The sequence below is a fragment of the Epargyreus clarus genome, unplaced genomic scaffold (genome assembly GCF_041222505.1).
Source record: "Epargyreus clarus isolate Ecla_fem2 unplaced genomic scaffold, WU_Ecla_fem_2.2 ptg000035l, whole genome shotgun sequence".
In the NCBI taxonomy this organism is placed as follows: Eukaryota; Metazoa; Arthropoda; class Insecta; order Lepidoptera; family Hesperiidae; genus Epargyreus; species Epargyreus clarus.
In genome coordinates, this window is record NW_027332240.1 from 4,371,814 (window position 1) to 4,390,492 (window position 18,679).

An 18,679-nucleotide genomic window follows, 5' to 3' on the forward strand; every position below is an offset into this window, starting at 1 on the left:
TCTGGAAGCACTACCGTTACACCTTTTTTTTAATTTTATAATATAGGAGTAGCAGACGATCCACCTGATTGTAAGTGGCTACTGCCGCCCATGGGCATTTGTAATCTATGTCTGTCTATCTCCCTTACCACACCCTTTAAAACGGAACACAGCAGCGCCTAACACTGCTGTTATTAGGTAGAAATAGGTGTGGCGGTGGTGCCGCCGGAGTCGAACCACAAAGATCTGTTTCCAAGGGTGTACCTATTATGGAAGACATTATTATGTGAGGCGTGCCTTAGTCTGAGGAGGACCGAGGTCAGGTAGGACTGTAATCTGATGTTGAATATAGATTCCTATGACCGGTAGTGACCACTTACCATCAGGTAGCCTGCATGCTATTTGCGTGCATCTTTATTAAACACGAGCTTGCGGATTCGCTCGCGTTACGAAGTTATATTATTAACTAAGAACATTTATACAAACTTTCATCCCCTTTTTTATCCCCTTGGGAGTAGAATTAAAATCCTTTCTTAGCGGATGCCTGCGTCATAACATCTGCCTGCATGCCAAATTTCAGCCCGATCCGTCCAGTGGTTTAGGCTGTGCGTTGATAGATCTCTAAATCAGTCAGTCACCTCTGAGTTATATATTTATTAAATTAAACATAAATCATAATTTAACTTCTAAAAAATCTCAAAATCACGTAACTGCGTACTATTAGCACTTTCATTAGAATAAAATTGCCAGCTTCACTCTTAAATAAAATTTGAATTTTTGAAAAATGTAGACCTTCATCCCGTAGAAGTTTTAATCAATTTTCAAAAGTTTCACGTAATGGGGGTGAATGTAGCCATTTAGGTGCACTTTCGTGTTCGTCTAATGGACTTTTTAACTTATCTGTTCACTTTTCAAGTTTATGAGATTAGATTTTTTCTATAAAACATAAAACGAATAAGTTGGAGATTTATAGATTCATAATTTAAAAATATCTTAACGGTTTGCTGGCCAGGAATGGAACCCGGGAAGGGTTCCATTCCTGGCCAGAAAGATATCGGAATGATGATTTAGATTTCTGTTTCTGGGTCTGGGTGTTTGTGTATTTGTCATGTGTATGTACATGGACACACACATTGTCCACTAACTAGACTATCACACTAGTGTCAACTGCTAGCCTCTAGTAGTTTTCATATAATATTCGAAATCAAAAATTCGAACGTTCGAAGTTATACGCTTATTAAAAATTTATGATTACTTACTTTATTGTTGTAAGCAATCATCGCAAGGAACCCCTTAATAGCTAAGTGTTCCTTAAACAAAAACAAAAGTTCTAAAAAGTATGTGAAATTCATCAATTCGTTTTTGCCCAGTGCCGTGGAGTACGGAAACACAAAAAAAATAATACATTCAGAAAATAATTTCCCAACCCAGTCGTTACTTGCTCGAATACATCACCTTTTTGTCAATCGTGAAGGTAAACAAATAAAAAAATAAATTCATTCACAAAATAATTTCGATTTTCATTACCAGCGCCCGAGTGCCGTTGCCAACACAAACGGCACTAATTGACAGGCGCGGCACTGCTCGAACCGCGTGTATTTATTTTCGTCACGGGCTGTCGGCTGGCGCTACGACGTAATAATACGTAGTGACATATTGAGGTTAACTTTTCATTAGTTTCTTTAAACAATTTATTTCACTGAACATAAAGTTATATAAAAATCGTTACGATTTTTATATAGTTCAAATCTTTCACTGTTTTATTAAAAACGTAAACGTATTCAGAAAAAAAATTTATCACTCAATTACTCAGTAATATTCTTACAAAAAAGGTATTTTTTCTTACAATTCATTGTTAAAATGTTAAAAAAAATATTGTCGTATTTCATTATCGATCCCCGGTGTCCACGCCAACACAAACAACGTTAATTGACAGGCGCAGCACTGCTCGAACCGTGTGTATTTATTTTCATCACGGGCCGTCGGATGGCATTACAACGTGATAATACGCAGTCACATATCGAGGATATCTTTTTCATATTTATTAACAAAAATAGCGCTAATATGATCTGAAATAAATTAAATGTACGAAGTAAAACAACAACTTGACAATTTTTCAACTGTGAACCTAACTATGAAGGTAAATTAACTAAAAAAACCTAAAATGTTAATATTTTCTTTAACGAAATTGAAAACACAGAAAACAAAATTACAAAATAATTCCAATTTTCATTGACATCGCCCGAGTGTCGTTGCCAACACAAATGGCACTAATTGACAGGCGCGGCACTGTTCGAACCGCGTGTATTTATTTTCATCACGGGCCGTCGGCTGGCGTTACACCGTAATAATACGCAGTGACGTATTGAGGTTATTTTTCTACATTCTTCCCGTAGATTAAAGACAGCGGTAATTTCAATTGCTATATTGTATACTGATTGGCAGATATTGGTTTGCTGTATTACGATGCAAATACACCTAATATATTGAATATGGCTACAAGTAGGTAAATTTTTATGCGTATCAGAAATTAAAAAATAAAAAATAATTATCAGTTGTTTTTTAAGGTAAACGAAAACATCCTGAGAAAAAATGACGTCTGAGAATTCTTTAATATATATTTTCAAAAGTGTGTGAAATCTACCAAATCGTACGTAGCCAGTGCGGTGGACTATGTCCTCACTATGAGAGGAGATCCGTGTCCAAGTTGTTAACGACAAGATGATGTTGATGTTCTGATTTGACGGGTGTGGTAAGGGAGACATGCTTTTCCAAGGCGTTCCAGCTTAGTCTGCAGAGGCAGCGGCGCATCTGTGGCCGACTTCAGGTAGGAATATCTCATCCTACTTTGATCCTTTTGAAGGTGGTAGAACCCTTTGTGGTTCGACTCCGGCGGCACCACCGCCACACCTATTTCTACCTAATAACAGCAGTGTTAGGCGCTGCTGTGTTCCGGTTTGAAGGGTGTGGTAAGGGAGACAGACTTTTCCGAGGCGTTCCAGCTTAGTCCTCAGGAGTAGCGGCGCATCTGTGCCCGACCTCAGGTAGGAATATCTAATCCTATCTGGGGTTGATTACAGATGTCCATGGGCTGCAGTAGCCACTTACCATCAGGTGGACTGTATGCTCGTCTGCTACTCTTATATCATAAAAAAAAGCTGGGGTTGATTACAGATGTCCATGGGCTGCACTAGCCACTTACCATTAGGTGCACTGTATGCTCGTCTGCTACTCTTATATCATAAAAAAAACCTGGGGTTGATTACAGATGGCAATGGGCGGCAGTAGCCACTTTCCATCAGGTGTAGTAGTATTAAATGTAGTAAATCGAACAATTACCTACTTACACATTTTTACAAAAAAAAAGGGATTCAAGAAGAAATTTGCAATATTAATCCACTAAGGAAAATAAAAAATAGACGTATCCAGTACATATGGTTATAAGAATCTAAAAACGACTTATTAATAATTTGTAAAAAGTCATCCTTAAATGTATAACAAACGTCAAACTAAGACAGTCAGTGTGAAAAGAGATAAAAGTTTTTATATAAAAATCTTAACAATGTCCGCTCTGTAGCCTTTTCTCTTCACTATTTAATCTTTTTGGTTACCTAATATAAAATAAGTAATTACTAACATCAATAGACTCGCAAAAACATACCCTCTCACATATTCATAGTGAAAGGATTCAATTTAAAATGCCCTTCAGTAAATAAGGGTTCTTGAGTATTCGTGGGCGGGAATAGGGTTTTGGAAACTTTATAGATTTCGGATAGTGCTTTTATTATATTGCTCAATACTATGTATGTTCATTTATTTGGATATCAGGAGATGGCCTTATGGTTGAAACTGGGCTCGATCGAGGGGTCCTTTTTTATTGACGAGGGGGAAACCTTCAAAAGGTTTATGCCGTGGGAGCGGCACAGAGTTTTGTTGGTCCGCAACCACGGAAGCCCCTTTTTAGACAGGCAGCCTCTTACGACAAGCATAGATACCGCTGCCCTATTCTGGTCCCGGAACTACAAGGACACGATCAAGGGGTCCTAGGCACGAATCCAAAGCACCTCTGATTTGTAAAAGTTATGTACGTGTTAGAAATGATTTGTCACTTGTTTTAATGGCAAAGAAAAATATTGAAGCCTGGGAGATCTTAAAAATCTTCTCAAATGTATGTTAAGTCTATCAATACGCACTTGAGATGGGAGACCCGTGCCCAGCAGTGGGACTCTAATAGTTTGACAACATAGTTTTAAGATCCATATTGTAAGTAAAGTCTTATTATTATGTAATTAATCTTGACTTCAGGTTAGAAATGGACTTATTAGTTTGGGTAAGTTATTTTTATCTCAGCTGAGAATAGAGTGAAACTATGGAGAAACGGGCAACTAATCTATCTTCAAATTAACTCAATTATGATGAAACAAAACAGTTACCTTAGTTTTAGTTTCAAGATGGAACTTTTCGCATCATCGATGTGCACATACCATACTATATAATAAGCAATTTTTTTTATGGTTGGAAGATTTCTTAGCGTGGCTTAATCTAAAGCAATTATTTTATTATCTTAATTTACTTTTATTTTACTAATTATTTACTTACTTTTCCAAATTTGCTACTCTTATCTTAAAAAACCTATCCAAAGTTGAAGAGGCGATAACTATGTCTTTAATTCACTTCATCCTCGTATAGTAATTTGACGGAAAATCTGGAGGCACGGTAGTGCCTCCGCAAGTCGAACAAAAAAAAAAATATTTATTTTATTTATTTATTTTTGTACACCTTAAACTAAGGGTTACAAAGGGTAAACTTAATGCCTAATGGCATTCTCTGCCAGTCGACCCTGGGTGATGGCGATAGCATGCGGTAGGCATAAACATAAGCAGTAATGATAAAATATCAAGAAATACAACTATGAAAAAAACATACAATATCTACATATAATAATGACAGTGTCACGGAAAAATTAAATCTCAAGAAAATTTTTAAAAATATTCAATTTAAACAATAATATACTTAAATAGGTAATAGTAATATGGCTTCCATTGTAAAAATATGCTCTGGGTGTCGTATCAATCTACCCAAAAAAGAGTACATGGTATGTTCTCAGTGCAATAATGGATACGACCTACTTTGTGCTAACATTTCTAAAAAGCGCTACCAACTAATGAATCAGGACCGAAGTATCTCTTGGAGATGTCAAGAATGCTGTAGCAAACAGCCGAAGACTGACAACTCGAATACTCCAGTACGAGTAAATTTACCTACAGTCGAAGTTGAAGAAGACCGTCATCATAGCTCAGATGAACAAAGCAATGTGACTCTACGCCTCAAAAAACAACGGTCAAAATCCGATATTACTGATTCCTACGTTACTCATGACAGTCTTCGTAAAATAATAAGGCAAGATATTACTGATATTATCACACAACTTGTCTCACAGCAACTGGTGAGTTTGACTAGTCATATATCTGACTTCCAGGAGTCTCTGTCATTTCTTAGCAAACAGTATGACGACCTCATAAAATCCGTGAATGAAAAAAATGCACTTATAAGTGATCTTGAAACAAAAAATGACAATCTGACTACGCAAGTGAAGATGTTAAATGACAGATTAGGCCAGGTAGAGCAACATATTCGTTCGAGCAACTTAGAGATAAACGGCATACCGGAACATAGATCTGAAAATCTGACAAATATCTTAGAGCAACTTGGCAGTGTGGTAGAGAATCCGATTGTCGACAATGATATTTTACACATAACTCGTGTCGGTAAGCTAAACAATGAAAACAATCGTCCCCGCTCTATAATTGTTAAGCTAAGAAGCCAACGCCGTCGGGATGAACTACTTGCCTCTGTGTTTAAGTACAACAGAAGACACAGCGACAACAAACTCAACTCTGGACATCTCGGAATAGGCGGACGACAAGTATCTGTATTTGTTGCGGAACATCTCACGCCCACCAATAAAAGTCTTCATGCCGCTACGCGAATGAAAGCTAAAGACATAGGCTACAAATTCGTGTGGGTGAGGGATGGAAGAATATTTCTAAGAAAAAACGAACAAAGCTCCGCTATTTTTGTAAAAGACATAGAGAGCCTAAATTTTTTAACTTAGTTTTAATTGTTATTTGCAGTATATTTTTATTATTATTATTTTCTCTTTTAAGTTTTTGGTGTTTTAGTATTTCATTATGGCTATAACTATATTTTATCAAAACGTCCGTGGAATGAGGACTAAAACTGAATATGTTTTAAAAAATATCTTGCTTAACGAATATGATATTATAGCACTTACAGAAACATGGCTAAACTCTTGTATAGAAAATAGTGAATTTATTGATAAGCGCTATGTCGTTTTACGTAAAGATAGAAAATGTCACAGGGAATCCAAAAAAGACGGAGGGGGGGTTATGATTGCTGTTTCTAAAAAAATTCAGTCATGTCGCCTTCTTAAATACGAATCGGAAGAAGAAGATCTGTGGGTGACAATAGAATTAAGAAATAACAATACTGTACAAATTATATCAATCTGTGTTGTGTACCTAACCCCACCTGTCAATTTGGATTCTCTCAAACAGTTCTTAACCAACGCAAATGAAGTTATTGAAAAATCCGATCAAACAATAATCATCGGTGACTTTAATTTAAGTTTTATTAGTTGGTCGCGGCGCTTAGATGATGACTCTTATGTCCCGAGTAACTATAACTGTAAATTGGGACATACTTTTGTCGATTTCTTATCTATTAATAACTTAAAACAAATGAATGGTGTATTAAATACAAATGGCAAATTATTAGATCTTGTACTCTCTGATTTTAATACAGTGCATGTTACTCAATCGCCTAATACATTAAGCAGACTTGACCCACATCATCCTCCTCTCCTTATCTCCTTATTTGATCATAAACCTACATTCATAAAACCCTGTATATATCCTAGGTATAATTATTTCAGAGCTGACTACACTAAAATTATACAAGAATTAAACAACGTGAACTGGAATCTTGAATTCGATAGATCTCCAAATGTTAACGAAATGACCACTATTTTGTACAAACATCTTATTAAAGTAATAGAGTTGCATACTCCAATATCCAAGCCTAGAAATACAAAATTCCCACCGTGGTTTACCAGGTCACTTATTAGATTGCTTGCCGAAAAGAATAGATTGAGAAAAAAGTATCGTAAATATAAAAACCCACGCGATAATTTTGAATATGAAATTCTTCGTGAACGTAGTCACAAATTACAAAATATGTGTCTAAAAAGTTACAAGACAATGATAGAATCTAACATCGCAAAAAATCCTAAAATATTTTGGCGTTTTATAAAGGATAGACGAAACGGTGACTCAACAATTCCATCAGAAATGCATTTAGACGATCGCGTGGCAAAATCAGCTCCTGACATCGCTGAACTTTTTGCCTGTAACTTTTCTTCGGTATTTGGCAAGACGTCATCAGATTTAATGAAATCAAGCTATACGGAACTTACGAACGACTTATGCTGCATTGTAATAAGCGAAAATGATGTTCGACGGGCCATCAAAAAGCTCAGTATTTACAAAGGAGCCGGTCCTGATGAAATTCCTCCAGTTTTAATAAAGCGATGTGGGTCTGCTCTCGCCCTACCACTCTCTATAATTTTTAATAGATCCCTAAAGGACGGCGTATTTCCTGACGAATGGAAAAGAGCAAAAATTGTTCCAATTTTTAAACGTGGTGATATCCACGACACAAAGAATTATCGACCAATTTCAATTTTGTCATGTCTTTCAAAACTATTTGAGTCGCTAGTTTGTCCGATCGTCACGCGACACGTAGATCGGGCTTTATCCGAACACCAGCATGGTTTTAGAAGTGGACGCTCTACTCAAACCAATCTAGTGTGTCTCGTCACCTATCTAACGAAGCAAATTGACAAAGGCCAACAAGTTGACGCCATCTACACAGACTTTTTCAGTGCTTTCGATAAAGTGAATCATCATCTCTTAATAAACAAGTTAGGCAAATTTGGCGTACAAAATTCCCTGTTGGACTGGTTCAACTCATATCTTTCAAAAAGACTTCTCGTAGTGGCAATTAACGGATATAAATCACGCGAGTATTGCGCTGACTCTGGAGTTCCACAGGGATCTCACTTGGGCCCCATCTTGTTCTCTGTCTTTATAAATGACATTACATTAGCCATCAAAAATTGCAAATTCTCTATTTTTGCTGATGATTTAAAGATCTACCGACAAGTGGAAACCGTAAAAGATGTCCAGCTTGTGCAAGATGATCTTGACAGAATTAATAAGTGGTGTGAAGAGAATGGTATGAATATGAATTTAAAAAAATGTTTCCATATAAAATATACTAGAAAACACAAACCTATTAAGTCTTCATATATCCTAAGTAGTGAAAATTTGTCTGAGGTGACTGAAATCCGAGATCTTGGCATAACACTAGATACACATCTCAAATTTACATCTCATATTGATACTGTTATTAAAAAATCAGGCAGAATGCTGGGTTTTATTAAAAGAAACACCAAAGGGTTTTTTTCTCCAAAAACAAAAATAATTCTTTACAATGCTCTGGTAAGGAGTCAACTTGAGTATTCGTCTGTAGTCTGGAATCCCCAATACTGTATACATTCACAGCGCTTAGAAAGCATCCAACGATCTTTCACAAGACACCTGGCGTTCCATGCAGCTGATATTTCACACAGAGCAACTTATGATATTCGTCTAGAACACTTTAAAATGACATCACTACACAAACGTCGCGCACTTGCAGACATATTATTTCTCAAAAAACTTTTGAGTGGAGTCATAGTTTCCAACAGTCTACTGAACGACGTTAAACTGAACGTTCCTTCTCGGTACCCACGCCATCACATTAGTAAACTTTTCCACATTCCTGCGTGTAGAACAAACATCCTCAAACACTCCCCTCTTCCTCGAATTTGCGCCGAATACAACCGACTATGCAATATAGATAAGGAATTCGACATTTTCTTTGATACATTATCTATTTTAAAAAATAAAATTTTAGCACATAAGTAGCACTTATCATCATCATCAGCAACCCATTACTGTCCCACTGTTAAAAATACAGACTAATATGTAAACGTTGTTCATGCCTATAATTGGCACTCATACGAACCTTATATTATTAATACTACTATAGTGTACTTTTAAGTACTATATAATGTATTGTGTGTGTTGCTGTTGGCATGTAAATAAATAAATAAATAAATAAATAAATAATTATAAATAAATATAAATAATATATAAATATAATAATAATATAATATATACAAATAAATATATACAACACAGTGAATTAAGGAAAGTTGAAAGACTCAAGTATCTACTGAATATCTCAATACTCAATATCTACTGAATTTACGAAAAAACATGTCATTTCGAAGCTAACCAATGACGTGCTCTATGTTTGTTTTCTACTTCAATTCTGCAACCAAAACTACTCATATTGTTTATCCGTACCTGCATCATATTATGATTACAATATTCATATCATTAAACTCGCCACGAAGGGAACTATAATCAAGCTAATCCAGTTACCCAGTGAGCCAACAGTCAAACAGTCAATAAATCATTCAGTTCATCAGCTTATCTTGAGGAACAAGCCACGAAACCAAACATGACGAATTTCACCCAACTTGATGAACGCCAGCGATGCGGCATACGGTATGCGACTGCGGCATGCGGCTACGGCTTGCGACTACAGCTGTAGCAGCGGCTCTTATATACAATACGTTTATTACTCAAAAGATATGCTGAGCGGTTTCACTTTTAAATACAGTTTCCACAACAGTGGCCCCACTTTTCGCACTTTATCTACGAAAAAAAAAATACCATTTTATTGACGTCTCGCGTATTATAGAAAAATCAAGCTGATTCTACCTGTCTGGCTTACTAATTAATTTATTTATAGTCCAAAATCTTTAATAAATGGCTTATCAAATAGTAAAATAGTAGAACAATTTTTTTATGATAATTTTGAGAATAGCGCTTTCATAGAGAACAATCCTTTCATTATTTTTAAATTATTTTAAATATTATAAAATGAAACTAAATGTATACAAGGTGGTGGCACTGTAATGAAAATAATCCATTAACCCAGTAAGCCGCCATCAATCATACAGTCAATAAATCATTCAGTTCATCAGCTTATCTTGAGGAACAAGCCACGAAACCAAACATGACAAATTTCGCCCCAACTTGATGAACCTTAGCGATGCGGCTCGCGGCTGCGGTATGCGGCTGCGGTATGCGGCTGCGGCTGCGGCTTATGCATACGATGCATATTATCTTACTTACATCTATCTTATTAATTTGGTATTTTTTTTCAAAGTTATCACCTGGATGGTTCTTAGTTTTATTAAAGCCAATAGGAGGTGTTGTTACGAAGAACTAAATTACGCAGGTATTTATGTGATAGTATATTTTCAATATTTCCTTTGGAAATAATAAATAAATAAATAAATATAAGCTATAAATAAAATGTTGCAATCAACAAAGAAATAAAGGATCTAAGAAATAACCAACTAGAGAATTATTAAAAGAAACCAAAACATCCTGCTTAAAAATATAGGCTGTTTCATCCACAATTTAGACAATTCAACGAAACCTTCATTTAAATATAATAATTAAATTATTAATACGTTTACAAACTAATTATTACGATTACTGTTAATTAATTAAATTATTTTAATAAGCGATACCACATAAAATATGAGCTCTACATATTATACTACATACGTACACATACGCTCGAATAACATAACCCTCAACAGTTACCTCAAATCATCAGTATAGGAACCGAGAAATAAAGAAAAAAACTCAGAAATACACAGACGCAATGGAAGCAACGCATTGCAACCGAAATCAACCATTACGACCTCTTGACGCCAGATTTGTAACATTTATCAAACATACATACATGAAGACCTACCATACACACTTATGCTCGACATACATGACCCTCCACAGTCGGATAAAGACATTATTAAAGGAATTTCGCTGAGAAATAAAGAAAGAAACTCAGAAATACACAAACGCAATGATAGGAACGCATTGCAACCGAAATCAACCACAACCTCTTGACGCCAGATTTGTAACATTTATCAAACATACATACATCAAGACATACATGCACACATACGCTCGACAAATATAACCCTGCGCTGTCTGTAAAAAGCATTATTGAAGGAGCTTCGCCGAGAAATATAGAAAGAAACTCAGAAATAGTGAACACAGACGCAATGAAAGCAACGAATTGCAACCGAAATCAACCATTACAACCTCTTGACGCCAGATTTGTAACATTTATCAAACGTCAGAGCCTTATTACGTGTATCGATGGCAATATATCATTTCTATCACAATACAAACGATAACACCATTACATGTAACTTGGGGGAGCGATTCGTCATTTCGGTACTTTTGAACGTGGTTGAATTATGTATGTGATATTATTTCGAAGCATAGTATTTTCGTGTACGTTTTTATTATTGTAGTAACAAATGTATGCTGTATATCTACTCGTAATGGCAAGTAGCCACTGTCTCCTTTGTACATCTGGAATCAACCCCAGATAAGAATAGATTCCTACCTTAGTTTGACCAGTGGTGCGTTGCTACTCTTGAGGACTAAGTTAAAATTGCTCATATGTAGCTAGCATGCACATTCCACACTATTTCACTAAAACTAAAAAGCTGCTTCATGCTAAGAAATGTGGTGTTGCAGTTGGCGATGAGACCTACCTCGCCGGTAGAAACATACTGCTCTATAGTCTTTCAAGTACATTTAATTTTACTTACATTGAACGGCAGTTAATTTAGTCATTATGAGACTTATAGTTAATAGTTTACTTACGTTTTATGCAAATAACAACAGTAAAACATCAGATTTCTGAAAGGAATTATACAGTTTCACGCACTTCCTTCGCCTTTCTTCTGTGAAAACTGCCGTATCATTACTTTCAATTAGTTGCTATGCCATGACAATTCAATCTCTATCAGCACACGTAATCAAACCTTCACGGTTCAAAGCGATCCGTCTTGTAACTTGACATTTCACTTCCCGACGTACCGTATTAATTTTTTTTCGTTTCCTGCTAAGAATTATTGGCTTAGCCGTAAAGCACTTGTAACATTAGGAAGAGGTAAGCGATGATCTGTAAGAAAATATCGCTAAAGGAACATATTACTTACATGAAATATTTTGTAGCATAAATATGTGTACGCTAGTAAACTGTATACTTGCTGTTTTTTTTATTTTTTTTGCATGCATGCTGCACTCATGCATGTGGTAAGTGGCTACTGCCGCCCATGGACATCTGTAATCAACACCAGATAGGATTAGATATCCTACCTGAGGTCGGCTACAGATGCGCCGCTACCCCTGAGGACTAAGCTGGAACGCCTCGGAAAAGTCTGTCTACCTAACCACACCCTCCAAAACGGAACACAGCAGCGCGTAACACTGCTGTTATGAGGCAGAAATAGGTGTGCCGGTGGTGCCGCCGGAGTCGAACCACAAACGGTTCTACCTTCGTAATATTATTTACAAATGTTTAAAGGGTGAAGGAAAACTTCTTAAAAAGGTTATCTAGTGTGTGCACAGTCAACCAAACCGCATATGACCAGCGCGTTGAAATGGCCTAAGCACTAAGTCTACGTCACTCTGACAGCAGGTTCTTGGCCAGCAGTGAGACAGTAATGGCCTTCGACGACGACTTTTTGCTGTTAATACACGCTTTACACTCACAGCCCCACACTAGGATTCACTGTATCGTGGATGCTATGAACACACACAGAGACAAATACACAAACACACAGACCCAGAAACAGATACATCAATCCATCATTTAGTCTGGCCGGGGATCGAACCCGGGCTCCTCTGCGCGTTAGACCGGCATGGTGACCGCTCCGCCACGCGGGTCGTCACTCGTTACTCTTCGATAGTACAACATGTGCCTTAAGTTTCCAAACTTATAATTATGTATTTTATTAGAGTTTGTCTCTCTGCCTCTTAAACTTTTTATTCGGATATTGTTAATGTGATTTCTAATGTCTAATGTCTAAAAAAATATTTAAAAAATATTATCTACAAATGTACGTGTTCACTTCACCCTTATAATTTTATATACTCGCTTCTTTATATAGCATGCAGTCTTCACCTGTAACTGTAATGGCACTCACCTATTTTCTCTAATTATTTCACGCTTTGGTAATATCTTTAGTGTACATTATGTTGGTGTTCAATAAATAAATAAATAAATAAATAAATAAATAAATAAATGTGGATGTTTTTTCTAAAATTGTAAAAGTTTACAATTTTTCTTGTCATAAATAAGTTTTAACTAACCTTAAATATAGCCTGTTTAGTTTGTTCCACTTTTCAGGAGTGACGAATAAAGTACTTTTACGAAATTAAGTAAAATGTAGCTCATGTTATATATTTTTTGTTCTGAAATCTGTGCAAAGACTGGACGCGCGTGGAAAATAGACCTAATCTTTTTTACAAGATAATTCTTTTTCAAATAGCAAATTAGCGAGGGTTCTAACTAAAGTCTCCGTTAAAAATAAAAATAAGTGTGACGATAGTGCCTCCTCGTTGGTTCCCCTGGAACTACAGAGGGTTGTATTACCTCTAGTATACATCACGCGTAGGTACTGCTTATACATGGAAATAGTTTTTTGTCCACCTGTTGGTGAGTGGCTAACTAATCAACCCCAGATATGATAAAAGTATATCTTCCTTACCACGCCCTTCAAACCAGAACGCAGTAGCGTTTAGCACTGCTGTTCTCAGGCAGAAATAGGTGTGGTGGTGGCGCCGCCAGTCGAACCACAAAGGGTTATAACACGTTCAAATATATACAGTATATGTCGCTGAAAATATATAAGTAATAAATTACAAAGGATTTAATTTTAAAAGTATCAAAAATATTTATATGTTTGTTAACCGGCATCCGTCATCTATTACTGTGGAAACAGTCATTATTCTGCTTTAATGTCCTATTTCCATTAACCGTGCAATGTTTTGGAAACGCGCGGTTATGACGTCATACGCTACATTTTCGATGTAAACATTTATGAAATGCTTCGTTCTTTAGAAAATAATAGCTTCCGCCCGCGAATTCGCGTGATTTTTTTATTATCGTCAACACATTATTGTTCCTTTTGTGGGTACGGATCTCCTCTCAGATTGAGAGAAGGTTAAAGCCATAGTCCATGTTGCTAGTCTTCACACGCCTTTTAAAACCTCTTTTACAAGAATTTTCAAATTATATTTCCTCACGATGTTCCTTCGCCGCTAAAGTAAGTGTTCATTAATTTATAAACACCTAACTTTGGAAAACCAGAGTCACGTGCCTGTTATTCGAACCTAGAACCTCCTCCAAAGAAACGTCGAGTTTCTATTTATGACAATTTTTGAATATTCTAAATTGCGAGGCTGAGTTTATTAACCAGTAAGCTACTTCTTCGACTAATCCACACTTGTGAAGTCAGGTGGACAAAGCCTCACTCTGAGAGATTCGTGCTCAGTTGTGGTGTCATGGAAATCTGTAATCCCCAGATAGGATTAGTTATTCCTACCTGAGTTTGACCACCTGTACGCCATTACCCCTGAAGACTAAGCTGGAACGCCTCGGAAAAGTATGTCTCCCTTACCACATCCTTCAAACCAGAACACAGCAGCGTTTAACTCTGTTGTTATGAGGCAGAAATAGGTGTGGCGGTGGTGCCGCTGGAGTCGAACCACTTTCGAATTGGAGTTCTACCACCTTCAAATAATAATGGCATAACGACGATGTGTGCAGTGCACTTGGCCCTGCGATGTCATTGACACGACAACGTTCACCTCGCCCACTTGGCAGCGGTTGCCGGTCAAGGCGTACGTCGGATTGCCAAGAGGAATGTGGCTAATCATCTGATACCATATGTTATACGAGTAATAGAGAAACATGCAGTCCACTTGATGGTATACACAAACATGACATGGAATCCAATGGTATTTGATAATTCAATAAGTAAGGTGTTGTCACTTCTGAATACTAAGATTGTCGCCTCATTTAAGCTAGACGTCAATCACCAAACCGGATAGAACTGATGCACGTTGGAAATAAGTTTGGTGGCATTCTGGTCCGACCACTTTTAAAAATTATGAATTCATTATTTTAAAATTTAAATTCATATTAATAAACATTTATTAACGTTTTATAAATCGTTTCCAATGAAATATCTAGATGTAACTGTCATTCTTTTGTACAGTATATCTGAGAAGCTATTGAACAGATTTTAACTAGATTTTCCCACGACTATAAAGTAGTTAACAAGCAAAAATAAGTCTAGATTTTCTTCACAAGACTAGACAAACCGTGCAGAAGGAACACGCTAAGAAGCTGCTGTAAAATTAGCATTCCAGTCGCGTCATCGCCTCGACCTGTCAAAGTTTACAACGAACTTATTAAGTCGTAATTAGTATGTAGGTACGCGTAGCGTTGTAATTATTGTGCTGACAGTCGTTTGGGGGATTTAGTGCTTATCTAATGTAGTTACGGATAAATTGTTTTATCATGGAAATGCGGGAAAACCCGTTAATGTTGGGGGGTTAAAGATTGACTTGACCAATACAAGGTCGAGGAAAGTTAAATGTTTAAGACGAAAATTGGAAAAAAAATAATATCCATATAATATACGAAACAATTATAATATTTAATTACAACTAAATTATACTACGGCTATAACGGTAATCTAGCGACTACGCGAAGATACTTTCCTTTACGTTTCGTGTTTATATACACAGCCCATATTATTTACCCATACTCATGCATGAATAAGTAATATTTCATGTAGTTATTCACATGAAAAATTTACAGCGAATTAAAATACTTATTTTTCCGCCTCAAGAATAGAAACGCTTTACAAGATGACACCGAGTTAAGAAGCTGATGTAAAATTAGCATTCCAGTCGCATCATCGCCTCGACCTGTCAAAGTTTACAACGGACTTATTAAGTCGTAATTAGTATGTAGGTACTCGTTGCGTTGTAATTATTGTGCTGACAGTCATTTGGGGGATTTGGTGCTTATCTAATGTAGTTGTAGATAAATTGTTTTATCATGGAAAAGCGGGAAAAATCGCCAGTGACACTTGGACCGAGAAGAGGCCGAGAAGTGCGAAGCCGAGAAATGCGAGGCCGAGAAGAATTTGTTTATATCACACCAATTATAATAACTACGATATACTGCTTTTTTATAGTTTTTTATAATGGAGTAGCAGACGAGCATGCAGTCCACCCGATGGTAAGTGGCTACTGCCGCCCATGGATAATGTGTAATCAACCCCAGATAGAATTACATATTCCTACCTGAGGTCGGCCACAGATGCGCCGCTACCCCTGAGAACTAAGCTAGAACGCCTCGTAAAAGTCTGTCTCCCTTACCACACCCTTCAAAACGAAATACAGCAGCGCCTAACACTGCTGTTATTAGGTAAAAATAGGTGTGGCGGTGGTGCCGCCGGAGTCGAACCACAAAGGGTTCTACCACCTTCGAGTGCTTATATCACAGCAAAATATTTGTAAGTTTAGTAAGATGGTTTCCCTGTAAGCCAATTTAAAACTGAATTCTGACTTATACTTAAAATGTACATTCGTATACACATACCGACACGACCGCACGCACACTGTAGTATAGTATATGGACACGTATTCACACAGGCATATAAGTACACTCTCTCTCAGACACCTAGAAATAACGAACATTTAATTCAACACTAAAGCTAACTAATTGCATACCATTCAATGCATAAAAAAATCTGGCTACTTGTTACAATCATTGAAATCAATGAATTCCAACGAATTTGCAAGAATAGTTTAAAAATCAATTGAGCAACGGTATTTCTATAAAACTGCAAACGAACTCTTTGATTTCAAAGGAATTTAATGAAAATACCATGGTCTTAATAAACAAATTTTTATTAACCTTACTTTTAGTACTTACTTGAGGTAAATAAATGAAATAACCAAAACCTATCCAAATCGAATAAGATTTTTATTTAATTCGCGAACATATAAACATACCTAGATAACTATCGAATAGAACCTACTTTTTAAGTCGGTTAAAATTTATATACGTAAATATATATACGATATAAGTATACTAACCATTTTTAAAATGTAAGTATACTGATTACTTTAAAATGGATCACTTTTGCTATGTAGGCAATTTTGGGTAAAAAAATCGAAAATATACTTATGGAATTTTTTGCTCTGGAATGAATCGGTAAAAAAAACTCGTAAAGACCTACTCTCTGAAATGTGTATTTCTGCATTTTTCAGCGGAAGAAAGTAATTTTCTTATTGGATATAAAAAAAAAAAAACAAAATTAAATATTTAAAAAATTGAAAAGAATTTTTTTTCAAAATAATATTCAATAGACCATAATTTATTTACCTCTCTCCCATTTTCTAAAGTTAGAGTGAGAAAGGTAAACATTAGGCGCCATTTGAGATACCATTATTTATTGATACAGGTTATACGTACGAGGAAATAACTCTTTCTTCGTGAGGTTGTTTGAAAATAACAAGCGATAGCCCAATCAGTTGCTACACTCACTAACAAGACACCATGTTATCTGTTACAATGTGAACACAACTTTCTACAAAAACATTATTATTATAGTTGTTATATAAGGATTCTTATATACGGTATATGAAGGAGGTAGAACCCTCTGTGGTTTGACTCCGTCGGCACCACCGCTACGCCTATTTCAGCCTAATAACTGCAGTGTTAAGCGCTACTGTGTTCTGTTTTTAAGGGTGTGATAAGGGAGACATACTTTTCCAAGGCATTCCAGCTAAGTCTTCAGGGGTAGCGGCGCATCTGATCGATTATTACCTGATTGGTTGATTACAGGTGTCTACCGTAGCATTAACCATTTACTAGGTGGGCTGCATGCTCGTCTGCTACTCCTTTAGTATAAAAATACGAGCCACATTTCGCGATAAACATTGTCAACGGTCGGTGGCAGTTGCCCGCGGTCGCTGGAGACCGTGGACGACGGTCTCGGACGACGGTAGCGACAGCTAGCGATACAGTGCGATCGTTGGCGATGGTTTAGTTTGAAGTGTAGTCTCGGTAACTCAGCTCTTTACAAGATTACCCATGTAGTCTAATATTAATTAAGTTAGGCTCATAAAATTTTAACACATATTTTACACAATGTTTTTAACACAGCTTTTTACACAATATTTTTAGCAATTAAATGTATCAAGGGAGCATGCCGCTTCTATATATATATTTTTTTATAATATAGGAGTAGCAAACGAGTATGCAGTCCACCTGATGGTAAGGGGCTACTGCCATCCATGGAGATATGAAATCAACCCCAGATAGGATTAGATATACCTGAGGTCGGACACAAATGCGCCGCTACCCCGGAAGACTAAGCTGGAACACCTCGAAAAAGTATGTCTCCCTTACCACAACCTTCAAACCAGAACTCGGCTACCCATGGTCATCTGCAACCTATTTCATATAAAAGAAGTTCGACCTGAAATCTATAGGAACAATGTCGTTTTAAAGGACTAAAATGATCATAGAAACATTCCCTTTCTAAAGGACTAAAACGGAATGTCAAATGCCTAATCATCTGACGGAAGCTTTAAATATTGAC